Source organism: Perognathus longimembris, chromosome 2 (genome assembly GCF_023159225.1).
Source record: "Perognathus longimembris pacificus isolate PPM17 chromosome 2, ASM2315922v1, whole genome shotgun sequence".
Lineage (NCBI taxonomy): Eukaryota > Metazoa > Chordata > Mammalia > Rodentia > Heteromyidae > Perognathus > Perognathus longimembris.
The window spans coordinates 20,158,020-20,184,556 of record NC_063162.1 but is presented as its reverse complement, the minus strand read 5'-3'; the positions used below and the strand labels follow the sequence as shown (position 1 = coordinate 20,184,556).

The following is a 26,537-nucleotide window of genomic DNA, read 5'->3' as shown; positions in this document are numbered from 1 at the left end:
AGAAAGGACAGAGAGAAGAGGCCATGAGAGCCTGCAGGATGGTGGAGGCAGGCTGGGTCAGGATAAAGAGGGAAGGAGTGGCCAGAGGACAGGGCACACAGAATCAGACAGTCTGGGTATCTACAATACCTGGCCTAGACGAACCACACAAGACCAACACACTCCTGGAGAAGAGAGCCAGTAAGCCTCCATCCACTCTTACATGTTTGATGAAGAAATTAGAAAAGGAAATGGAAATCAGGGTGAAAGCACCTCGCAGGAAAGGCCAAGTGTGTTTGAGCCGTCTGTCCGTGCACAGGCGCCTGAACGGGGCAGCTTCCTCTGCTCTGAGGAGCATGAACGGAGGGCCTCACAGAGCCTGGGGGGGTGTGGGGGGTGAGTGTTTTCATCTACCCTCAGCTGCCCTTGACATGTGTAGTCACTGCATCCTCAAGTGACCCCTGAGGACCACAGCCGCATGATAAAGGCTCATTCACGTCACCCATCCATTCATGTGACTTCCTCTTTTGTTTGTTCATTCAAAAATTAGTTACGGAGATGGGAGGGAGGGAATGGGAGAGAATGAGGGAACAGATGAAACTGAACAAAAAGAGATGTACTTAATACCTGACATATGTAAATATAACCCCTGCTGTGTATCAACTCTAAAATAACAATAAATTAAAAAAAAAATTAAGGGCTGGGGATATAGCCTAGTGGCAAGAGTGCCTGCCTCGGATACACGAGGCCCTAGGTTCGATTCCCCAGCACCACATATACAGAAAACGGCCAGAAGCGGCGCTGTGGCTCAAGTGGCAGAGTGCTAGCCTTGAGCGGGAAGAAGCCAGGGACAGTGCTCGGGCCCTGAGTCCAAGGCCCAGGACTGGCCAAAAAAAAAAAAAAAAAAAAAAATTAAAAGCTTAGGCAACCCCCCCAAACTAGTTACTGACAAAATATGTGACCTCCGCTTCCTTCTACTGTCCTTTCCTAGAGAGACCTCTCTCCAGGATTCCCTCTTCTTCCAGCCCTCCCACCCTGTCTGACCCTCCCCCAAGCCCCACCCCCTATAATCCAGTGCTTCCTCACTTCCTGTTGGAGGCTTGGAGCTTCTCTCCATGACTGAGAGCCCGGACACCTCCCATAGCAGTGAGGAGGCGCTGGAGGAGGCTGCTCCATAGACCATGCAGAGAAGAGGAAAACCAACAGCAGCTGGGCAGACCTCAGGCACATTTACCTGTAGAGCCCAGGTCATCTCCTGGGTGTTCGGCTAGGTCTCCAATGCCCCTTACAACACACCTGGCTTACTAACAGCCTGTAGTCCTGTCCTCCACTCTTTCTGGACAAATCCCACAGGCCCCAGGCTGAAATGTTGCTCTTCTAGAGTCTTCTAGAGTCTCAGCTTCTATCTCTGTGGAAAGTGGGAGGGATGTGCCATGTTTTTGAGCTGGAAGCTCAAATACCATGATCTAAGAGCCCTGCCGGCTACCTGATAAGGGCCTCATGCTCTGCCTGGGGAGAAAAAGAGATCATGGTCTACCCCTCCCTCAGGCTGGACAACCAGAGTGACCAAGGCCTTTCTCTGACACACACTATGCAAGCATAATGAAGACAGCTTGCATCCTGGAGTCACCGAGCATCCAGCAGGGGGCACGCCCCCATTGCTGAAAGCAGCGATGCCACAGGTATCATTTCCTTTCCTTCTGGCTCTGGCTCCAAACCTGTGTCTCCTAAGAATTCGGGAAAGATCTTCTGGTGTCTCTCTACCGCTCCAGAAGCCAGGGGTGAAGGGGGAGGATGGGCCTGTCCAGTGGGCAAGCCCAGTCCCTCCTCCTACCTCTGGTGTCAGGCCGGGGCACAGCATACCCAGAGCTGTCTCCTTCCCCCCAGATCAGCAATCTTAGGGTCCTCTTCTCTTGCTGCAGCTCCAGCACATGGGGCTGAGACTCGCCGTCCTCATGGGCTGATGGTCCCTGCCAGCCTTCCTCAGAATACTCATCTGGGCTTCTTCCACTCCAGCCCCAACTCTTACCGAGCTAGGTCATGAGGCATCCAGCCTTAGCTCCCTTCTTGTGCCAGAGGAGAGGATGCCCTGCCACCGACGCTGAGCCAAGATGGACAGGCTCAAACACTACCCTGGAGAGCGGCAACCATCGTGGGCAGAGGTGCTTCCCTGCCTATGCAGACCTCCTGAGATTCCTGGCACAAAGCACACAGTTGGGGCTTCTGGAATGACTCCCCGGGGCCTGCGCCCACCCACAGCCGCTGACAGGCCGCTCCCAGATGCCAGCAGTTCAGACGTCAACCGCTGCCACGGGGGGGGGGGGGGGGGGGAGCGGGGGGCGGGGGTGGTGGTGGCTTGTGACCAAAGTCACTGCTGATCCACGAGGAGCAGACACAACTTGAACTCTTGTGTGTGGCTCACTGACCAAAGTGAGCTGACATTGGCCAGAGGGTTTCCTGGCTCACCTCTAATGCCTGTAGAGCCCTGTGGCCTTTCTTGCAGAGAGAGAGAGAGAGAGAGAGGTGCGTGTGTGTGTGTGTGTGTGTGTGTGTGTGTGTGTGTGCGTGCGTGCTGGGGGTGAGCATGGACATGAGTATATGTCAGTCTATGAGAGGTGTGCTGCATACATGTACCTCTGTTTGTGTGTGAGAATAATGTTAGGGCCGGCACACAGGTATTACACACCATACAGCCAAACACAGAGCAGGTACCTACTTGGCCCAATGTAGAGAATGCTCTTCACCCTTCAAGAACCTTGTGGAGGGCTGGGAATGTGGCTTAGCGGTAGAATGCTTGCCTAGCATGCACAAAGTCCTGGGTTCCATTCCTCAGCACCACATACACAGAAAAAGCCGGAAGTGGCGCTGTGGCTCAAGAGGTAGAAAGTGCTAGCCTTGAGCAAAAAGAAACCAGGGACAGTGCTCAGGCCCTGAGTCCAAGCCCCAGGACTGGCAAAAAAAAAAAAAAAAAAAAAGAGAGAGAGAGAGAGAGAGAGAATAAAAAAGAACGCTGTGGATCAAGCTATCACTGTCAACCTCCACACCTTAAAGATGGAGCTGGGAAGCTCACGCAGAGAGCCCAACCTCACCTACAAATGCGCGTGTGGCATGTGTGTGCTATGTACTTGAGGGGAAAAATGGAACACATGTCCCTGCATCCTGGTGCTCTGCCTAGGCCCTGTGCCCGTGCCACTGAGCTCATGCCTTGCGTGTGCACACCATGAGTAGAGACATGTGTCTGTGTACCCGAGCAGCAATGTGTACTGGGGATGTGGAGTCATTATGGCTCCTATGCTATCCTGGTCTGCTAATTCCTAGCTGCGTGGCCTTGGATAAGTTACTAAACCTGCTGAGCCCCAACCTCCCCTCTGATATGAGATAGTGAATGTAGCCTACACACAAGGGCTGAGGCTGAGCTACTATCAGTATGGCAGTGGCTGGTAGTACCCCAGGGGTGGTGGTGGAGTCAGTCTGCCACTCACACAGACTGCCTGGAGGGTGTGTCAGGAGGCTGTGATGCATCCTGGTGAGCTGGTTTGCACATATGTGCAACTGTCTGACTATAGGGGGTGGTGCGGTTCAGAGGTTTGGAACAATGGAAGGCCTAGTCTGTAGGATGGCTTGCTTTTGAATGCAATCCACAGCAGCAGAGAAGGCTGGAAAATGGGGCCAGAAGGGAGATTATCTGGAGTAGGGCATTTCCCCTCATTGCTCAATTTTCAGAGTCACTTTTAGCCTGGCTTCATTCCTTTGGCTCACATAGCTCTCCAGGACAAAAGTTCTATGACCTCTTTCTCTTCTCCACACTTCATTCATTCTGCATCCATACTGTAGCCCCTCTCTTCCATGAAGCCTTCCTTGACTGATTTGCAACCCCCCACCAGCTTCCAGTACAACTCTAGAGTTCACAGTCATTTTACCTCTAAGCACCAGGTCTACTTTGTCTCGAGGGCAGAACTAAGCAGGTTCTGAGGAAACCGAGGCGCAGAGTGGAAGAGCCAGAGGCCTGAGTTTGAATCCCATCCTTACTTCTTTGGCCTCAGGAAAGTGTCTCCGCCTTTCTGGGCCTCAATTTCCTCGTCTGTGAAATGCTAAGAGCACCATTTTCCTCGCAGGCTGGTGCGGGGATTAGGTGAGATGAATGTGACGCGGGGAGCCGGTACACCGCAGGTACCCACTGAATGATGGCCGAAAGGTGCTTTTCTGAATGACGGGCTACTACCACCCTCGACCACACCGGCCCCCTCGCGCATTTTTCATGTCTACTGCACGACCTGGCTTCTGTGGGAGGCTTCTGGCACACCTTGGCCTCTTCCCCGAGCAGAGTGGGTTTCCTGGTAGAAGGGAAGCAGCAAGGAAGAACGGCTTGGGGGAGTTAGGCAAGAACGTGGAGGCAGCAAGGAGGTGGTAGGGATGGCCCTGGGTTCTGGGCTGGCTGGGAGATTCTGTGGCACAGCCTTTCGGCCCTGTGACATCTGCCAGGCCCTTGCTTAGACAGATCTTCCCACGGAGTGGGGCTCCCAGGTCCAGTCCTTGAATGGGGGTCTGCAGGGGGAACTTCAAGAGAACTTGAACATACCTGACATCAGAGAGAAGCCTGGTCTCCCTCTGAGCCCCAGGCCAGAGCCCATTTAAAAACCCTTGGGAATGGACTCTAACTGGGACTTCCCAGTGCTAGTCTGGGGGGTGTGAGAGACAGAAAGAAAGAACCTGAGACACTGATTAAAACAAGGAGGGACAAGAGAAGGAAAACAGGGGCTGGGGATATGGCCTAGTGGCAAGAGAGCTTGCCTTGTATACATGAGGCCCTGGGTTCGATTCCCCAGCACCACATATACAGAAAACGGCCAGAAGTGGCGCTATGGCTCAAGTGGCAGAGTGCTAGCCTTGAGCAAAAGGAAGCCAGGGACAGTGCTCAGGCCCTGAGTCCAAGGCCCAGGACTGGCCAAAAAAAAAAAAAAGAGAAGGAAAACAGCAGGTCAGACAGACGAAGACAGAGGAAGAAGGCATTTGGGGAGGGAGTGGATGGAAGGAAGGAAGAAAGAAAGAAGAAAGCAGCTGGAGCAGAAGGAGTAGAAGCTGGCTGGGGGCGACAGGAAGTGATGGACACTCCCAGGCCACTGCTATCCCCAGGGTGACCAGGCCACAATGGCCTCCTTAAGGAGGGAGGATAATGAGCTCATTAGGGATAGAACAGGCCAGCTGCACACAATTAGGATTTTAACAAAGTCTTCCAAGGTCACAGCTCAGCCCAGGACAAAGCTGATGGTGGGGGAAGCGAGACCCCTGTTGCTTCCTCTCCCTTTGAAATCTGCCAGATGTCAAGAGTTGTCCATGAGGCCTCTACTCTCTCTGCTTACCCTAGGATTTGGTCCCTACATGCATCTTAGCCACTAGACCTCGGCTTGATCCTCATTCCCTGAGTGACTTAGGGAAAGTCACTAGCCCCTTCAAGAGCCTCACTAACATACCAAGACACTAGTAATTAGGTAGGCAGCAGTGACTCATGTCTGCAATCCTAGCTACCCAGAAGGCTGAGATCTGGAGGATCATGATCCGAGGCCAACCTGGGCGGAAAAGCTCACTAGATTCCAGCAAACAGTGGAGCTGGATGTATGGCTCAAGCAGAAGAGCACCAGTGTAGCAAGTGAAAGGCCCTGCGTTGTAACCCCAGTAATAGCCCTTCCCTCCCACACACCTGTCTACCCATGGGACTGCTTTGCACAAGGTGCCTTTCACAATGCAAGTATTTATTAGGATTTTGAGGCAGGATGTGACTCGGATTCCAGACTACAGGAGACCTATTAGTCCTTTGCTTGGATTAGGTTTGAAGAAGGGAGCAGGGTAAGGGTGGGTTAGCACCAAATGGTGAGGGTGGAGAGATGTTGAGAGAAGCAAATGACAGGCACACCTCAGCAGCACTGCCCACCTGGACGCCCCCACTCCAGGCATAAATATGGGTCCTAGGGTTTTGCTTGTGCCCTCAATCCAGCCTGGACCCCAGGGGCTGGTCCAAGGCTTCTCCCTGTGAGGACTAGACCGAACGAACGGAAATACAGGCTGCCCAAGCATGCTGTGCCTTTAAGACTAGTGAAAGGCCACCCTCCTTGGGCCAGGCCTCCCTTGGTCAGAAGGCTCTGTCTCAGCAGCCTCTTGCCAAGACACACTCAACTCTCAGCATGCGGCCTTCATGGTCCAAAGAAAACAGGAGTGGCCCTGCCGCGGGTGAGATGCGCTCCATCCCTCCTGCGTGCACCCACAAGAGCCCCTGGCTTCCTGACCCACTCACCTAGTCCTAACCTTGACATTCACCCTGCTCTATTGTCCAGGGCCTCCCTTATCCCCAGATGGGGCTCTGAGGCCACCAGGGCTCCAGAACCTTCCCTGGGCGAACAGATTCCAAGACCATTAGCAACAGGCTGCTGCGTCACCCTTTGGAAGACTCAGTGGAGTCTATGGCAAGAAGACAACGGGAGTTGGGTGGCCGCCACCTCTCCTACCTCGGCTCAGTTGCCCACCTCACTGCACAGGGCCCCGAGTCCAGGCTGGATTGGGCCCACCAGGCTCACAGGGCTCTGGTGGCGCTGGGCAGGCTGAGGTAACGGGCAAAGCATCCAGAGGTAGTCAGATAGAGCAGTGTTTGCAGGCAGAGAGAATGGTGGGTTACAGAAGAACGGCAAGCAAGAAGCCAGGCCATGTGGAATCACATCCCAGCCTTGCTACTTCCTAGCTAATGCGTGTAGGCAATTCCCTCAGTCTCCTCGTCTGTAAAATGGACCTAGAGGTGTGCGTCCACCTACACCCAGGGTGCTGTTGTAAGGACTACATGGCTGACTCAGCCTTCAAAAAGCATGCAGAATAACACCTGATCCCCAGCACGTCACAAAGAGCCAGCTCTACTTTAAGCAGGAACCATAGGGAATTTTAGAGAAACCCTCATGCCCCCCGCCCCCCCAGCCTCTTAGTGGCCGGTGCCGGGGCTGTGCAGGCCGGCCTTGGGGGGCAAGAGTGTCACAGGGGCAGAAAGAGACTCTTAGTGTCACTGTCATTTAGCCTCCACCTGGAAGGTCTCAATTGAAACGACGTAGGTCGAGTTGAGCCGGGCGCTGGGATCTTAGGGTGCAGATTTAGAGTACAAGATGGCAGAAGGCCCGTGCAGGAGCTGCAGAGTGCTGGAGGTCTAGGAGCCAGGCCACACATGGAGTGAGTCATGGCACAAGACTGCCTGGACTAAAGTGCTGCAGGGCGACGCAGGCAGCCCGCTCAGGGACACAGCAGCGGTTGGCGCCAGGCTTGCGGAAGGAACTGCAGATTCCCAGGGATCTGACTTGAACTGAACTGCAGATGAGACAGACCTGGAGAGGTGGGGGTGGGGCGGCCTAAGGGGAGGCACAGCAGAGCCAAAGCAGAGAAGAGGAGGACTCGGCACTGCATGTCTACAGAGGGAGGCTCCAGATGGAAAGAAATAAAGAAGGGCACGCACCTCAAAGCCACCAGGCCCATCTGCCCCATTATAAAGCAGAGCGCTTCAGACAGACCCCTAAACAGAAGGCAGCTCAGGAAGGGCAGAAGACACAGGAAGGGCAATTCTAACGAACATAAACATGACTGTTGGGAGAGAAATGGCTATGGAAGGGGAGGCCTTGGTGACCAGGGGCAACAGGGAAGGAGTGGGGGCAGGAAGGGCAGAGAGAAGAGGCACATGAATTAGTGAAGAAGTGGGACAGCAGATTCAGTTCTCATAAGAGGAGCGGATCTAGGCAAGAGAAGAGTGAGCAGAGCCCAGTGCTTCTGCGAAGGGAGGCTACCATGAGAGGCAGGCTACAGGGAGGTCGGGGGTCTGGGGCATTGTTGTCCACTCTCAGGAGTGTGTGCTCAGACGAGAAACCCTCACTGCCTGACAGGTTGCCCTCCACACGCCTCTATCCCCCAGCCATGGGAAAAAGTCCTGGGAGCTGCTGACCAAGAAAGAGGCTGGCCATCACCAGCATGGATTTTAGAGGACAGAAACAGGAGCAAGGCCCCAACCTTCAGGGAAGAAGTGAATGCAGAGATTGGCCACTTTGCCACTGGTCATGGAATCAACAACTTAGGTTCCCCAGGAGAGGCATGGAGAGGTGGGTTCCGCATATCAACCAAAGCAGTGCTAGTTGGGGGTGGGGGTGGGGCGCGGCATGAGAAGGAAGGAGACGATCATCCCCTGTTCTGAAAGCCAGGGAACTGCTGGCCTGCTGGAAGGAGCCTGAACCTGAGCTGAATCCTCCAGGCCCTTGAGTCTGTGTGACCTCCCAGGTCCTGGGGTGAATACAGCTGACAGCCAACAGCAGGCACACCCAGAGAGGCCAATAGGCACCTGTCTTGCTAGAAGATTTCATCAGCACAGGGTAAGGACAGAGGTGCTGTGCTGGTGACACCATCTCATTTAGCAAAAGGGGTGCCAGCCAGGATCACACACCGAAGGGAAAAACTCCAAACGGTCTGAACAGATGGCAATGACAGGTCAAATCTGATAAGTCTTTTTATAGAAAGACACTATGCTAACACAGGTTAGCACAGTGATCTTATCATTTACTACTCTGACTGGGGCATATGGAGGGCACTATTAATAATTATGCCAAGGTCTTATATGCAGCCTGGGAATATCTCCGGCAATCTGGGTGGTGTGGCTCACCAGTGTGGCAGCAAGGCTGAGCAGTGAGCTCTGAGGACTGCAACTTCATGTGCCTGCAAGGAGATGTCTGTCCCCAAGTCTGTGAAATCTTAGGTTGTTTACGAGAGACCTGGAATGGGTAACTTACACACTTTATGCAAAGTGAGACTGGGGTTTGCAATTCTCCCATTTGTGCTTTCCCCTGTTGCTGGGGATAAAAGGTTCACAACACTGTGACCAGCCAGTGGTTGGGATGGGGGCCTCACAAACTTAATATGTGCCCGGGCTGGCATTGAACCTTGGTCTCCTAATTTCTGCCTCCCAAGTACCTAGGATTACAGGCTTGGGCCACTGTGACCAGCTCTGTCCAGCTAGTCTTAAAATTCAGACCTCAGCATGCATTACCAGCTCCCTCTATCCATTCTTCTCAGATGACAAGAAAACCAGTTTCCGCATCAGCGCCTCCTCTACTCTGTGTCTATAAGCAACCCCATCTCAGGACAACGGTGTGGCTTTTATCCTTTATGACCCTTCCACTTAGAGAGGGCTGACAGGTGGTCTTCAGGCCGACCTCACCTCTTCTCTGAGCCTATGTGGCAGGATAAGCCCCAGGAAGGAGGGGCTTTGGGGCACAGAATCTTATCCCAGGGCTTTGCCAAATGAGAGTGACTTTAGATTGGTATTTCTCAAACCTCTAATAATATCTACACACATACCTCTGCTACATCCTTGAACCACATATTCTGATGCTCATCACACACATACACATATACACACACACACACACACACACGTATCACTTAACAGGGAGAGGGTCTGAGAAATGTGTTGTCAAGACAATGTCATTGTGCACTGACACCCTGAGTGTGCTTACACACATCTACATGTCAGTCACCTGATTCCGTTCAGGAGAAATCAGTAAAATCAGATGCACAAGACTGCTGCCAGCATAACACAGCAGATAATGGTGTGCCTGAGCGTGTGCGTGGCGCGCGCGCGCGTGTGTGTGTGTGTGTGTGTGTGCGCGCATCAATACTGGGTCTTGAACGTAGGATATCTCACTCACTGAGGTCTCCCAATGTACCTCAGGCTGGTCTCAAACTCAAGATCCTTCTGCCTCCACCTCTACATGCTGGGATTGCAGCAATGCATGATTATTTACAAGAGCACCACTCCGCACCCAAGTATTAGTTGCACTATGACATTATGACAGCTATGTCATCGCTGGGTGATAGGAATTCCTTGGCTCTGTTCTAATCTTCTGAGACCACCATGGTATATGTAGCTCATCATTAACATCATGAAGCATGGCTGGATTTAAAGTACTTCATCTTCTTATTTTCAACTTCAAGAAAGCGGAGAAAACCAAACAGCCAGGCTCACTGGTTCCAACCATAAAAGCAGACCCGATGTGAACAAAGCTTGGAGGAGTGCTAAGGCCTTAGCCTGCTTCCTTTGATCCAGGGCAGGCTTGGAAAAGAACAGAAACGAGACCAACCCTCTTCATTGTGAAGCAGGAGTGCTGTAGGCGGACGCCAGAAAGACACCTGCTCAGGCAAAGTGGCCGGAGGAGGGGCTGAGAAATGAGGGGCAGGTAAGATGGGAATGTGATACCATACAGCCCAACCAGGGTCTGGAAGAAGAAAAAAGGAGAAAAAGCAAAGTGTGTATGTGTGCATGCGCACCTTATGTTTGTAGTTGCAGTCTGGGGATGAAGCTGTGGGAATAACCTGTAATTGCAGTTGGGTTGTTATTGTTGCAACAATGGTATGTTTGTGTGGGGAAGGGGGTGTCGAACTCAGCACTTCAAATGTTCCGTGCAAGGGTTCTACCACAGACCCAGCCAGAGTGATCATTTGAAATATTCTTTGAACTAGCTCTTTCCCATGCCTAAGAAGGACCACTGGGCAAGGCTGTATTTATCTTTCCTTTCCTCTCTCATTGCTGCAAATGGAAGCTTTCTGGCTCCAGAACTGAGTTGGTTTCCCCTACGAGTTGTAGGCTGACAACTCCTTCCCCTCCCCTCTCCCCGCTGAGTTCAGCCCATCTTCAATTGGGCAAAAATAAAACGGGGGCAATTGCAACTTTAAAGACCATGTCCATATACAAAACAAACCGACTCCACAATTTGTTGAGGGCATTCCTCCCTCCACGGCCTCCTTATTTAATTCCTGGGGAATTTTAAATAGAGGGCTTGCAAAAAGTTTTACACCGCCTGACGTCAACTGCTCTTTGGCAACGTGGATTGCTCTGCGCGGTGTGCGGAACAGCCACCGCACATGCCCATGCTTTTCCAGGCTCCTTTCCCACTTGGAATTTAGGAGCCCCTGGTGTCACTCCAGAATACCATGGGACATGGAGGATGCCCAGGAGAAAAGGTTCCACTTAGTGACTTTTAACTCTGCAGTTTCCCCAATGCTCAGGCCACGGATCCATGAAGTTGCCTGCACTACACACAGTAGCATGGGCTACAACTCATACCTCAGTAACACCTGCACTAGCGACTTCTCTTAGTGTGTTTATTTAAACTAATGACTTAAAAAATATGTGGTTTTTGTTTTTTTTTCCCCGAAAGGTACTTTCCTGTGCGGTACAGAAGAGAAAACCAGTATCTCAAATCGAAGATAACCAGAAAAATAGACACTATGATGCCTGGAAGTTTGGCAAGATATTAAGGCAAGTTCTAGCAAGATGCTGAGCCTGGCTCAATTTTCCTCATCAACAAAGAATTATCAAGGAAATATTAACAACACAAGAAACAAAAGAGAGACGTTGCCCTTTGCCCAACATATGGAGAAAGACAACAAAAGAAGCCTCTTAAGGCATGTCCACCCTGGTACGTGGCTTACCCCACCCAGCACAAGGTTTGTACAAATCTCACTGAGCTGGCTTTTGAAGGAACCTCGAATTGACAATCTGCAGTCCCTTGGTTCAAACCCCACTTGGCCACCAGCCAGTATTGAAGTCTCGTACAAACCACTTACCATGTCTTCTGAAAAACAAACACAAAGCTCCACAGTTATGTGAGATAATAAATGGGAAGAATGCTTCAAAATGTCTCCAGGTTGTTGGCAGAAGAGGGCAATCTCAGGAATCCAATGGCTTCCTCTTTACCCCAGATACAACTGACTACCAGGACTGGATGTTAGCCCATCCCTGTTTATCAGAGAGAAGGAAAGAAAAACAGATATGCCACTTGCCAATTTTCTCTTCTTCTCTCTCTCTTTTCTGTTGGGAAGTAGAACTTGAACTCAGGGCCTGGGCGCTGTCTAGCACTCTGCCACTTTGAGTTATAGCCCTACTTCCAGCTTTCTGGTGGTTAATTAGAGGTAAGAGTCTCATGGGCTTTCCTGCCTGGGCTGGCTTCAAACCAGTCTTCAGATCTCAGCTTCCTGAATAGCTAGGATTACACATGTGAGCCATGGTGGCTTGCCCTTTTTTTTTTTTACACATGATTTTTTTTTTAACCACATGGATTTCAGCTATGATCCCATTTTACAGATGAGGTAACTGGAGCAGAATGGCTCCAGCTACCTTGGATGGTTATCACTCTCATGACAGTGACACAAGGCATTTGGGGACATGACCTCTTCTTGTTCTTGACCAAGCAGAGCTCAGAAACTCCCAGATGTCTTGGTCTCTAATTCATCACTATATTCAGATCCTGTCCCTCAAGCCATCGCCTCTGTGATGTTCCTGTGATTTATAATCGCCTCTGTGATGTTCCTGTGATTTATAATCACCTGGCATTCTGGTTTTCTACCTTCTGACTGAAGGTTCTAGTTGGCCAGGTTCCCCAGGCTGGGTACTGCTCATCCTGGCATCCTGTGGAGCTTCTGCCCAGCTCTGTGTTTTAGACAAAGGAGTAAGTCAGGTAATAGTTGTTTTGAATGAAAGGTGATGACAGATTGGTACAAGTTTCCTCCCTCCCTGGCCTCGACATCCATTCCAGGCCTTTCTGCATCTCAAGCCCAGCTCCTGGGGGGTCAGTGTGAGGTTAGCACTATGTATCTTCCCAGCTCTGGTTGCTCGGGTCCCCAAGGCCTTCAGTCCTGCTAGGGGGGAGTGCAGCTACTCAGCCCCTGGGCCATGTTCCCGCCACAGGTTCTCCCCTGTTGACAGGTATCTGTGACTCCCAGCACCTAGCTCACAAGCACCAGATCACACCAGCAGATCTGCCCATGGGGATTGAGGCACAGAGATGACCGTTGATTATTGCTTTAACTGGCCCTGGGCCACCCAGGAGGCTGACACTCCCATCCCCTAGAGCTCCAGCAGTCCGTGGGTGAAGCTGACCAGGCCTCTCCCCTCACCGGAATGGAAGAGCAAAGCTCAGGGAGGCCCTGAAGGCCAGTCATCAGGGACACTCTCACCGCAGGGTAAGGTATCTGCAGGAATGCACAGAGGTGCCACTCACCATCAACCTTCTCGGGCCCCTCTGAGGCAGCTGCCCAGCCCAGCCACGGTCTCCACTAAGAACTATGGTTCACAGCACCATACAAGCAAGCCCTTCTCGCTAGCTGTGCCATGGAGCTCTACAATCGCCGCCAAGAGACCTGGTCTCCTTACCCTTGAAGGTAGAAGGGGGACAGACACTCCCCTGCCCCAATATGGCACTCTACTCTGGGCCTGCAGAGAACCACAGAGAACAGTTACCAAGAGGCAGAAGAAGGTATCCCTTCGCCTCCTGCTTCTCCCACTGGCCTCATTTTCCTTCCTATCTCTCCCACCTCTATGGACTTGTCTTCCTGGTAGATCCCATTCCGGTCCATAGAGAAGGGACTCCCTCAACCAAATATGTCATGTCTGAATGCCCCAGAGCCCACCCCGTTCCCTCTAGAGACTTGCCAATGACTGGCCAGGTAGTGGTGATAGACACTCAGGAGCACCAACGAGGAATGCAGCTCTTCCTAGCTATCCTGTGCAGCTCTGCTGCCTCCCACTCCCTCAGCAAGAACGGGGTGCACGTGAAGAAGCATGCTGCAGCTGAGTCAGAGCAGGTAACTCAATTACTGCATGAAGATGGGGGTCCTCTTCTCTGTGCCTGAATGAATGCGTAAATGTCTAACTCCCCAGCACTTGTTTGCTGGGTTCTGAATTTTTTTTTTCTATTCTGAATATGAAATACACCTTACCTGAGGGCAGAGATGGGATGGGAAGCTGGGGAAAGTCATTGACTTAGCCTTTCCCTCCCCATCCCCCACATCCCCACCTCGCAGCCTCCAAAGTCATTTCGTTAATTATAGGGGCAGAGAGGCCTGGCCTGAGTCAGACAAAAGAAGGGAGGCTGTTAAGGTGCATTACAAACACTTCCTCTGGGATTCCTTGAATGTCAAGCCCAAGACACTCCCAGCTGAGTCCTAGTCTTCCAGCTACAGTTTCACAGGAAGCAAGCAGTACGGAAACAGCCCATCATCAGCTGCAGCTCTTCAGCTCCGGTTTGTCTCTCAGACTGGAGTATGGATCTCTCTACCCCTTACTCAATCTGTCCTGGGCTCTGAATTAAGAGTACTTGCCTCGCCCAGCTTGGACACCAGACAGCCTCCTACCAGCCACTTCTAAAAGAGAGTGTCTCTTCTTCCAAGGGCCCATGGGGTTTGAGAGACTGGGGAGAGGGCAGGTCTAGCCTCAGCTCCAGAATCCTCCCCCTAACTGCCACATCAACACTGCAAGAAGCTTTGGCCCTACAGCAATTTGCAGATCCTGGCAATCCAAGGAGGCCGGTTTGCATCGGCTCTGCAGGGAGGCTTGTGACACAGGGGCCTGGAAACAGAAGACTGTGAAGAAATACTCCCAACAGACTCAGTGAGGAAAGACCCTGGATGCTCATTCTTCCTGTGCGAAGCCTGGACGGCATGGCAAGCTTCTGCTCTCTCCTCCGAGAAACAATCCATCCCAATCCCACCCGGCTGGCCACAAGAGCCATGCTACCATGGGATCTTGTCAATGCCAGGAAAGCCCACTCCGCACCAAGTCAAGGCTCCAGCCAACAGTGGTGTTGATGCCCAAGTGTGGAAGAGTTGATCTGAGGCCTGCCAAGGAGATGCTTGTTGGGGCAAAGGGAAAGGACGAGAAGAGGGGCCCCTTGGGCCTAGGCTGGAGCCAGGGGGAACGAGAGCCCCCAGTTTTCTAATGTGCTCAGTTGTTCTTTTTCTGATACCCTCACCTGACCTCCTGCCGGCCCCTTATACACAATGAAAGTGCATGGCAGACACGTGGTAAATGCCAGGATTCTTGGTGAATGGACAAGCCAGAGGTGAGGAGGCCTCAGGAAGCCCAGAGGATGGGAAGGGGACAGGGGGGAGACACACATGGGATTCTCCACATGACCTTGAGGAGGAATGGCAGCAGGAAAAAGGTCAGGCAAGTCTCCATCCCAATATCATCATGGCTCCACAGAGCCCTCCAAAGCTGGGCCCTTGAGATCGCTCTCCAGCTGGCTTGAATGTCTGTAAGTCCCAGAGCTATGTCTTTCACAGATCTTGTTTAACTTGAGAAGGATGGGGGAGGGGCTAGGGAAAATTGCATTCTTCCTCATCAAAGCCAAGAGTCTAAAGTAATACTTCTGGTTGTAACTGATCCTAGCCTGTTTGTGATTACAGCCTTCTGCCGGCTCTCTGGCAGGGCAGCCCTGGAACCCTGGAGCATTGCTGACGGGAGAGACACTCTCCCTTACTTGGATAATCCTGTCCTCATCTGACATGACCAAAGACGCCCATCAGCCCCTCTGCTTCCAGCAGTTGTCCGGGGCAACTCTTCAAAACATTATTTTAAAGAGAAGAGGAAAGCCACCCCAGCCCCTCTCACGGAATTCCACAGCACTCATATTCTGTCTGTTCCCAGCACCATCCTGCAAATGCGAGCAGCCCTAGCTGCCCCAGGGGCTGATGCAAGCTAGAGGCAGGGAGGGGGCTGGACTGCCTTCCTCCTTTGCCAATCCTCCCCCCCTTTTATTTAGGAGAGGAGAGCGCACGTACACCCACACATGTGCACGCACACATGTGTACGCACACAGATGCCCTTTTGCTGCCACAGTACAAAAGTGGCTCGGGAAAGCTCAGCTGTTCTTTCTCCGGAAATTTAATCTGCAAGGCATTTGGCCTCACAAAACCCATTCCAAGATGTCCAGGAGCCCACGATCCCTGTGATCACCATTACAAACCTAGGGATGTTTGCAGCCACTGACCCATTTGGCAGTTGGGGAAAGCTGGCTGAGGGCTGGCCAAGATGGCCAAATGCCCCTGTCTGTTCCTTCTGTGCTAAGATCAGCTTGTTTTCAGAGCTCTAGGGTTAACAGGGTCTCTGAGGTGTTCCAGACCACAGAGATAAAGAGGCTGCTCTGTTCCAGTTTGGTAATGGCATGGTGGTCTGGAAAGCAACTGTGTGGCTACTGCTGTCACTGTATTACCCCTCTGTTCTTCAGGTAAGGGCAGCTTGGTGTCCAGAGAGGTCAATGATTAAGCTGAGCTGCATCAAGATCCTCTGATGCAATGCCTGGCACTCCTCTGCTGACACTCGAACACTGCTCATTAACATGACACCCTAGGCACAGTGCCAAGTGGCAATCCCTTGACCCAATGCCTCGAGCAGGAAGTGGGTGTCCGGAGTTGGTGGCAAACTTCATCAGGCCACAGAGATCTAGCCAGGCACAAGAGAAGCCTGTAGCAATGCTACAGGTACTGGGGCAGAGATCCTAAGCCCTGTATTCCTTGCAATTGTTCCCCAACCCCCCTTCACAGCTGCTGAAATCCTGCCACAATCCATCCAAAGATGGTAGGCACGCTGAGCTGAGAGGAGAGCTGGGGCCATGTAAGCTGCCAGCTAGAAGTACAGAAAACAAAGAGGAAAGACAGAGCGTCCAGGAACACCAGGATAGGATGCCCAGCCAACCTCAACAGGGACCTCACCCCCTTCCTAGGGGAGAGAGGAATGAAAGAGGTTGTGCAGGCAGAGCCTCAGGTAGAAGGGGAACTCATACCCAGCCAGGGGCCAGCAGCGCCTCTCCTGCAGGGTGCTATCCCCTGGCCCAGCTTGACTCCCCCAGAAAGCAGATCACCAGAAGTAGGCCGAGGGTCTGTGTTCTCTGGCAGGGGCATCTGAAGGGAATCTTACAGGGGAAGTTAGAGAAATGTTCCTTGAAATGTATAAGGAAAGTGGTTTCGAGCCTCAGCCAGGGAGTGAAGGGCCCAGTGGAGCAGCAGAGACTCCCTGCCTCCCCTCCCGGGCATCTATCTACCAAGGCCTTGCCTACTGCAGACTAGCTGTGATGCTAGTCAGCAGGCATATGGAAAGGCACCATATCCCCACCCAACAGCCCCCTCCAGCCTGCTCGCTGCTGGGTAACCTCCTTCTTTTGGCCAGGTCATACCTGTTCACTCTGCAGGCCACACCTGCTTCCCACAGCCTTTGAAGTCACCTAGGTCTGTCCTCTGTCCTTGTTCAAGGCCTGCCATCTCTAGAAGCCTTCCTCTCTGCTTGGCCTGGTACCATGCACATCTCTGAGCAAGCCGGCAGGCTGTCTTTCTAAGTTGCACCTCTCATCACCACCACTGAGTTGCACTTTTCTATCACCATCCTCTCGTTTCTGCCTTGTACACTAGAGATGCCCAGTGCATTGGGAATGAGTCACTGTGTCCAGGGCCTTTGCCCTGTAGGCAGAGTCCCAGAATATTCTCAATCTGAACAATGGGAAGACAGGGAAAATGGCTTCTTGTTCACTGGGTGTGACACATGGTGGGTTTGTTGGCTGACTGAGCTAAGCACAGTCGTGGAATAGTCCTGTCCTTAAGAGTAGGATTTCCCTGATGGCTGAAGGCTGAAGGCTAGGACTGGGTAGGAAAGGAGGCAGGACTACAGGTTCCCTCCTGTGGTGTGGGGCTGTGGGAGAGAGGCCAGGATGAGTCTGTCTGGTTGGATGAAGGGGAAGGCATAGGCTGGAGTCTCTACAAGTCCCAAGGAGGCCCAGCCCCGACCCCACCCTCAAACCCTCAGCCCTGCCCTAAGGGTGCCTGGTATTCACACAGTGCAGTCCCTCCCCAGGGACCTGATCTCTAAGGTGGAACACTCACAAAACTCTTGCAAGAAAATGAGTCAACACACTTCAAACTCCCTCCGACCTGCAGCCCCTTGGCCTTTTAGTTACCCCAGTGGAACTGACCTTCTGCTCTGTAGCTCTTTGCGGCCAGTGAACTCACCCCACAAAGTTCTCTGGGGTTGGGCTTTGCAAAGAAGTAAACTCTATAATGGAAGCATTTAGCCCTTCTGACACAGAATGACAAAGCGGCAGGGTTTGGAGCTCCTGCCTCCTTTCCCAGTTCTTCCACCTTGGGACAAGTTAAACTTCTTTGGGCTCCAATTTCTCCTTTGGAAAGACAGAATACCAATCTCCACCCTGTCTCTTACCAAGCTGCTTTGTGTTTTTTTTTTTTTAACAAAAACAAAAACAAAAAACACAACTATGTGGTTTTATGTCTTGTAAAATGTAACATACTCTGATTTAGAAAGAAATTACCTTGCGAAAACAAAATTTTTTGCTGGCAGCAGCAGGCATTTCCCCAGGTATTGCTGACTTCTGGGATGGCCCTCCTAGCAGGACTGGAAGACAGCAGACATGCAGACTGCTGCTCTGTGGGTCTACGACATAGGTACCCACAGGTGGCCTGAAGCAAGGCCGACGAAGCCAGATCATAGAAAGGAGAGAGCTCCTTCCATAGCGCATCTGTCACACCCCTGCGCACAGTTTGCTCACTTTACGGCCAGTCCTTGGCAGGCTGATTCTGACTTTGGCTTTCTCTTTCCTCCCTCCTGTGGTGCTCCTGGGCCATTTCCCCACAATCCAGTCCAATAAAAGCTTAGCTCAATTTTAGCATAAGCCTGAGAGATGCCCAGCTAAGAAGGGAAATGCAGAACTGGGGTTGAAATAATTAAATGAAAGTAAAATAACAATTTCATATACACATTTCAAACTGAGAAAGAAATGAACTTGGAGCTCTATGAGCCAGAAGCTTCCTCTTCCCTCTCCTTTTTTTTTTTTTTTTCAGGGATTCAACACCTCAGAGCCCAGAATGGAGAGCCCTATAGAACACTGCCTACCCCCAGATCACGGGCATGTGACCTAAGTGGGTTGCCTGGCTGTTCCTCTGCCATAAGGCTGGGATTCTAGTTGAGAACTGGAGCCCAGAGGATGAGGTTATGGAATGTGGAAAGATGCTGATAGGGACAAGGGTGGTTACCCTGGGTTACTCTCTACCACCACCAGGGTAATTACCAAAAACCCAAGTGCTGAAGTATGTAATATCGAGCAGACAGACGCAGGAGGAGATGGGAAAGAACATGGAAGGGTAATTTCTCAACCCAAGTCCCCTGAGGTCCTGACAAATTACACTCCCCAGAATGCACGTGCCTTCTGTTATATAAGAGTGGAGGAAATGTGGGAGATCTCTCTCCCTGCCTTTCAACTGGGGCATGAGACCCATCACTTCTATTGGGGCCAAAGGCCATGTGTATGTGCAAGTACGTGTGGAAGAGTTTGGGGAGTCAGGTCACTTCTGTCCACAGAGGCAACATCAGGTCAGGGTGACCGGTCACTCTACCTGTCCAAAGCGAGGGGGCGGGAGCATCTAGTGCTACTGCCCCACCTGGCCTTCTGGCAGCTGGCTGCTGACAGGTGGCTGGCAGCACTTGGTGCTGACAAGACTTTGGATGTCTCCCTGACAACAGCCCTGGCAGATGCAACTTGAGGAAAGCTAATTGTAGGGCCTCTTTGTTCCCAACCATGCCTGCTCCCAACACCCTCCCACAACCGGAATGGCTAGCTCCCAGCATGGTGTTCCTGATCCAGGGTTCTGGGGCTGCCTAATTTCCCCTTGTCTTCTGCTCCAGCACTATCTCCCACTGTGCTGTCCCTGTCCTACCACTATATGCTTTAAAAGATATGTATATACTGTGTGCATACATATACTTTTATTGTTATTACTAAGGTGTTGTACAGAGAGAGGGCTTAGCATTTCGTAAGTCAGGTGATGAATACATTTTTTTTGGTGGAGGGGGGGGGGTCAGTTGTAGGGCATGAACTCAGTGCCTGAGTGCTATCTAAGCTTTATTTGTTTGTTTGTTTGTCAGTCATGGGGCTTGAACTCTGGGCCTGAGTGCTGTCCCTGAGCTCTTCAGCTCAAAGCTAGTGTTCTACCACTTGTGCCACAGAACCACTTCCGGTTTTCTGGTGGTTAACTGGAGACAAGAATCTCATGGACTTTCCTGCCTGGGCTGGCTTTGAACCATGATCCTCAGATCTCTCAGATCTTAGCCTCCAGAGTAGCTAGGATTACAGGTGTGAGCCACCAGCACCAAGCTATGAGTACAATGTCACCCCTTCCTTGACTTCCCCTAGTTTCCCCTGCTGTGTGTGTGTGTGCTTAGATTATATTTTTATTTTTTTGTCAGTCATAGGGCTTGAACTCAGGGTCTGGGTGCTGTCCCTGAGACTCTGTGCTCAAGGCTAGTGCTCTACCACTTGAGCCAGTGCCACTTAGGGCTTTTTCTGAGTAGTTTGTTGGAGATAAGGGTCTCATGGACTGTCCTGCCGAGGCTAGCTTTGAACCATGATCCTCAGATCTCAGCCTCCTGAATAGCTAGGATTACAGGCATGATCTACTAACGCCTAGCTGTACCATATACTTTTAGCTCTACACTTTTATCTCAGCTATCAGAATTGCTTCATTGCCTTAGGCTGGACATAGACAGATGACCAAGCAGGACCTCTAGATATAGGGTGACTCTGACCAAAAGGACTATCAGGACTATGGGGCCTCACTGTTTCACAGTAAACTGTTACTGCACCTACTTCACAGATCCTCAGGGCTGACAGAACCAGAGGGCAATCTAATCTCTGGACAAAGAGGGAAACCAAGGACACAAGGAGGGAACTGCTGAAGCTGTCCCCATCCAATGGTCTCATCTATGGCTATCATACATTGAGTACTATGGCCATGCCCTAGCTACTCAGGAGACTGAGAGCTGAGGACTGCGGTTTGAAGCCAGCCGAGCAAGGGAAATTTGTGAGACACTAATATCCAATTAATCATTGAAGGTTGTATGTAAAGCCAAGTAGGTGGATCTGTGGCTCATGTGGTAGAGCAACAGTCTTGAACAAGACAGCTCCAGGATAGTGCCCAGATCCTGGGTTCAGGTTCAAGTACTGGCATGCACAGAGAGTAAGAGAATGAAAGCAAGGGAGAGGGAGGAGAGAGAGAGCGAGAGGGAGAGACAGAAACAGAGAGACAGACAGAGACAGGGTGACAGGAGTATTTGCTGCATTCCAGATCCCAGGTAGATTCCCTTTTGAACCCACATATATCAACCCTAGAGCTGTAGGCATAAGTGTTCCCATTAATTTATGGGATACTTAAGAGGATCTAAGAAATTTGTTAAAAAGTTAAGATCATAGCCAGGTTTCTCTAGCTTGAAGCTCATGTTTGAAATTGCTAGGCTATCCTGCAATCTCCTCCTCAAAACAATCTTTAGCCTGTTGTGAATAAGTTGGGCGGCAGGGCTTGCGGCTCACTCTGCTCTGGGATTTATGACCCCCGTCCTTCTCTCCCTCCAGCCAGCTTCAGGAGGTAGACAAACTACATACCGGGGATGATCCTGGACCAGAGTGGACAGGAATTGCTGATCTGGTGGACAGAGTAGGAACACACACACACATCAGGCTTAGGAAGAGAAGAGCTATCAGTGAGCAAGGCTTTTGGATGCAGGACTTTCCTCTGATAGGAATCGGCTTATGGGAACTAAACTCTTATAATTCTGTTTCGGAGATTAAAACTTTAGTTCACTTATCACCAATGCAAACTGCAATAAACCTTCTTTTCTAGAAAGAGCCTGGTATTTTTATTGGGGTACCCATTTTCTAGGAACAGCATAGCATGAAAGCCTGAATAGGCTATCCGTTGGTTTCTTAAGCTAAGTACAGAATCTGAGCAAAAGACTTAGAAGATATAGAGTCCAATTAATGAAATGGAGGAGGAGGGAGTGAAGGAGAGTAACAGAGGAGGTGAGTTTGATCAGGGGACATTGTATGGAAATTTCACAATGAAACCCCATTGTTCAACTAATATATGCTAATAAAAATGTAAAAGAGAAAATAGTAAGTCTGTAAAGTTATTCAACCCTTTCAATATACAGTCTACCTCTTAAGTGCCAGAATGCTTCTGTCCATGAGATAGGACCCTTTTAGAAGTGTATACAATTTATACACAGGTCTTGGGGCGAAGGACGTATTCAAAGTCTGTGAGATAAATAAGTGAACTAATTATGAATATAATGTACATGTTTCACTTTTCTGCAAAGCTCACGTGCATATCACGGATGCTTGTTTTCCAGTATGAAACAAATTGCTTCCCACTTTTTCTAATAATCAGGACAGCACTATATCATTTCTGTTTGAAAGGCTGGGTGTCAAACCCAGGGCTTTGTGCTAGGCAAGTGCTCTATCACCAACTACCTCCTTGGTTCACTACATTTCAATCTGGATTCTTTGCCCTCTCCACTATTTAAAAGGAACTGGTTATAGCCACCATCTTTTGGGGGCTCCCTCCCCTTCCAGCCTCTCTTCTTTAAAACCTACACTCAACAACCACTGCTAGAGAAGTTACTAGGCAGCCATGATTATACACTGTGATGTTCTCCTGAACATAGCTGACTAGACTAGAGATAGAGATCTGATCTGAGGTCTGCCAACCCAGGTTTGAACATTTAAAAACATTTTTTTTAAGAGTTAGGATCTTTCTGTGTTGCTCAGGCTGGGGTTCAACTTGTGGAGCCATGGGGATTCCTATCTCCCCCAGTAGGTGGGTCTACAGGTACGTACTACTGCACCCAACTCAAACTTCAAATTCTGAACTTAGAAAAACCAGAGGCCATTGGCAGTTGTTACTAGCTATCTCAACTGAGAAGTCACACAGAATCTGGTGCTGACAGCCAACCAACAAACTGCTGCCTTGGGTGAATGAGAAGAGAAGGCTGGTCTGTGTGTTAGCAGAAGAACGTAGCTGTGTTTTCCAATCAGTATGGTACCCGGAGAGAGACAGATAGGAGTAGCTGCCTTAGTTCCCATTCCCAACCTGCTAAGGCTGGAATTTGCTCCTCATGCTTGGCTTTAGTAAGATTCATTGAAGACTGGCTTTGTGAAAGGATCCTTCAGCCTTTTAATAACCTCTTGAGCACGTTGAAATGAATTTCTGTTCTTTGCTCACAACTCAACTGGGACTAAATAAAGCACTGGCTTTGGAAGGGAGTAAAGATTCTCAAGGTTTAGTTTTCTCATTGGCAAACCAAGTGAATGGAACAAAGGAGCACAAAATCCCTCATTTCCCAAGAAAGCCTAAGAGCCTTCAGTGTATCACTCCAGTGCCAGGAAATAAGCAAAGACTAGGAGGAGGAAAGCTGAGGTAGGAAAAATTCTGTTGACTCATCTCTCCATTTCCTGTCCTGGCCTGCAGTCCTCAGAAGAAGGAAACAATCCTGGAAAAATTGGAGGCAGCTTTGTTTCGCCCTGAAATCAAGAGCAACCAGGACCTGACATCACCACTCAACAGATGTTAAACTAGTTGTTCCTGCTGGAAGGTGCAGCCAATGTGGTCTTTGAGGTACAAGAATGTCCTACTAGATGGAGGCATCATACACACTATTCCACAAGGCAAGCAATAACTGCTGCTGCTGCTGTCTTGGCATGTCTGCTGGGTGGCATGGCTACCAAAACAGTTGACCCTACTGATCACTGACCCTGACCCTGTTGATCAGTGTTAATTGCTGGAGAAAGGAAAAAAAAAATCCTTTTCTGTATCTTCCCCTAGGCAAATCTCTGTTTGATAAAAAAAATGCTTTCCAAATGCTAGTGGTTCATGTCTATAATCCTAGCTACTCAGGATGCTGAGATCTGAGGATCACTGTTCAAGCCAGCTCAAACAGTATAAAGTCTGTGAGACTCTTATCTCCAACTAATCATCCAAAAAAGTGGTTCAACTGGTAGAGCACTAGCCTTGAGCAAAAAAAAAGAACAACTCACATAAGGGGCTGGGAATGTGGCTTAGCAGTAGAGGGCTTGCCTAGCATGCATGGAGCCCTGGGTTTGATTCCTCAACACCACATAAACAGAAAAGGCCAGAGTAGTTAGTGCTCTAGAGGCAGAGTGCTAGCCTTGAGCAAAAAGAAGCCAGGGACAGTGCTCAGGCCCTGAGTTCAAATCCCAGGACTGGCAAAACAAAACAAAAAACCACCCTCAGAAATAGCACCCGGGCTCTGAGTTCAAGCTCTAGGACTAACACTAAACAACAACAACAACTAACTCTTTCCCCTAAGCCAGGTAGGAACTACTCTGGATGTCTTTGACTTCTATACATCTGTAGTCCCAGACACAGGCTTGTCTTGGATGTTGGGAGCATAGCACAAGATGAGCTGAAATCATCTTACCTCTGGCTGCCTTCAAGTTCAAATATTCGATTATCAGCACAAATTCCCACCAACTGTGAGCACCAGAAGGGTCCCAGAGACATCCTTCAGCTAGGACATGTTCCAGGGAGTCCTGGGGTCATCTCCACCAGCCCACCTCTCTCCCTTCTTCACAGCACCACCAATCACACCATCATGCTGTTATCTCCCCTCACCTGGGACCAGCCCATTCTGAGCCTCCCTCAGCACCTCTAAGTGGATCGCTTAACCTCTTTGCCCATTACTTCAGCCACAAAATGGTTAGAATGCTGACACTTAAGTTTGTTCTGTGACTCTAGTAGAATGAGCCTGTGAATTACATGACCTGTCACCTGGTGTTTACCACATATGGTGCTTATGGTTTACCCTGAAGACACATCCCTTGCACCAATCAGAATAGAGTGCTGGCATGCCCATATCTCCACTTCACCTGGCCATTGTGGTCAGAGCCCAGGGACTCTGATGAGCAGGAGGAGTCAGGGGTTACTGGACCTCTCTACGGATCTTCCATCTGAGGAACTTCCAATTCAGGAAGAAGGTACACAATGGGAGGGCTAGTGGGTGATGCTGACTGGAACTGCTGCCCATCCATGCCAATGGAAATGCCTCAACACGCCCACCACGTCCCAGGTCAGGGGCATCACAAGTGGGTCTTTGTTCCAGAGTTCAAAAGCTTCAATCACCACCCCTTGCAAAGCCAGCTCTGGGGATGTGCACGCCTCCTTCCCCACCCTCCAGCTTCCCTACCAAGGAACCATCTCCCCAGCACCCTTCCTTTCCCTCTACCCACTTAGTTTCTCTGCCTAAGCTAGCTATCTGCTTGGGCCTCCTGGCTCTCGATGGCAATAGATAGATGGCCACAGCGCTCTAGGCCCCTGTGCAAACACCTGCAGCAGGGTAGCCATCTCCACTGAGGGGCAAGATACAAAACTCCCAGCAGGGCAGAAAAGCCATGTGCACGGAGAGTGCTTTACCTGACATCCACGGCCCGAATGATCACCCCGTCCCGGTGTTCAGACTCAGATAGTGGGCTCATGGAGGTTGTTGGCTCCCATCCCAGTTCTAAGCAGCCACAAGGTTATCTCCAGATTACACAAAGGACAATCACAATTACACAAAGGAAGTAGGGGGACTGAAGCCACCAGCCCACAGGCGGGTGGCAGGCGGAATCTTGCTGTGAGGAACAGCCATTCTCTCAGAGAGTCTGTGAACCAGAACTTGGCTGCTCTGGCCACGAGTGATGACGAAAGTCAGGAAGCCTGGGCCCCCTCAAACAGCCATGGAGCACTCTGCACATGGTATTTCCGCACGCCACCCAGGCCAGCACTGACCCCTGCTTTTTCAAAGTTCTCTCCTAGGCCCAGGCAGGACTCCAAGTATCACCAGGGTCATGGATGTGGATTAGGAAGGGGAATCAAAGACTCTCAAAGCAAGACAGACTTCCTTTCATGTCTATCTTTTGCCATCCTGGCCAGTGGCTGACCTGGGGCTCACCCCTTCCTGCCACTCCGGGGTTAGACAGATGTCATGACAGAGGGTAGGTACGGTGGTACAAGGGTCCCTGAGGGAAGATCCGACCTTAGACAGAACCTCTGTCTTCCTGAGGTGTAAGCTCCCAAATGAGTGGTGTATCCCAAGCCCCACAGCTCCCATTCCACCACGAAAGGTGCTAAGGGCTTCCGCACCCTCCCCATGTCAATAGCAGCTTCCTTGGGGAGCAAGAAAGGGGGACTGGTGGTGTGACAAAGACCGAGGGCAAAGCTGGACAAGAAGAACACCAGTGTGATGGTCACCTAGAACCAAGGGTCAAGGTATTACACCAGGGACACGGCTCTTCCAGGTGGACAGTGTGGCTCCAGGCACAGAGCCAAAATCTGACCTCACTGATAGAGGAAGGGTTGTGTTGACCCCAGGTCAAGGAGAGCCGTAAGTCAGGACTGTGCTCATACCTCTGAGCTCCATCAGCCTGCTTCTAAGGCCTTGGGCGGAATCCTGAGCCCGCCTCCTCCAGAGGCTCACTGGGATTATCTCAGCCTCTCAGTAGCTACCCATCACCAAGACGCAGGAATCTGGAGCATGTAGATTCCACCTTTGACCTTAGGATGCTTGCTCCCTCTTGGTCTCTGTGCCACAGTCTCCCTGTCCACAGAATGGGCATAGCCTTTTGGCTTGCCTGCCTTTCAAAATATTGAAAGCGTACAGAGGAGCCAGGCAAGAATGGGAGGCCCCTCCTCTCTGGAGAAACACAGTGCAGGCAGCTCCCATACACACCCTTTCCCAAGCAAACTGGAACTGGAACAACACACGTCTGAGCCCATTCAAGCATTACCGGCAGGCCTAGGCAAGCTACCCATGAATGTCTCGGGTAGGAGGTCCCTTACTGGCCCCCCAGGGCCACACGAACCACAAACATGGGACTGAC

At 50.8% G+C, this 26,537-nt stretch overlaps 1 protein-coding gene and 1 long non-coding RNA gene across 3 annotated transcripts in view; one reads left to right on the top strand and one right to left on the bottom strand.

Annotated features, from left to right (window-relative positions):
* Window positions 1-26,537, bottom strand: part of Sh3pxd2a (SH3 and PX domains 2A) — a 179,084-nt gene that overhangs the window by 22,925 nt on the left and 129,622 nt on the right. The window lies entirely within an intron of this gene.
* On the top strand, window positions 3-17,670 carry LOC125346091. The gene is made up of 3 exons (XR_007209862.1): window positions 3-368; window positions 8,374-8,380; window positions 17,658-17,670. It is a non-coding gene; the product is annotated as an uncharacterized LOC125346091 (long non-coding RNA).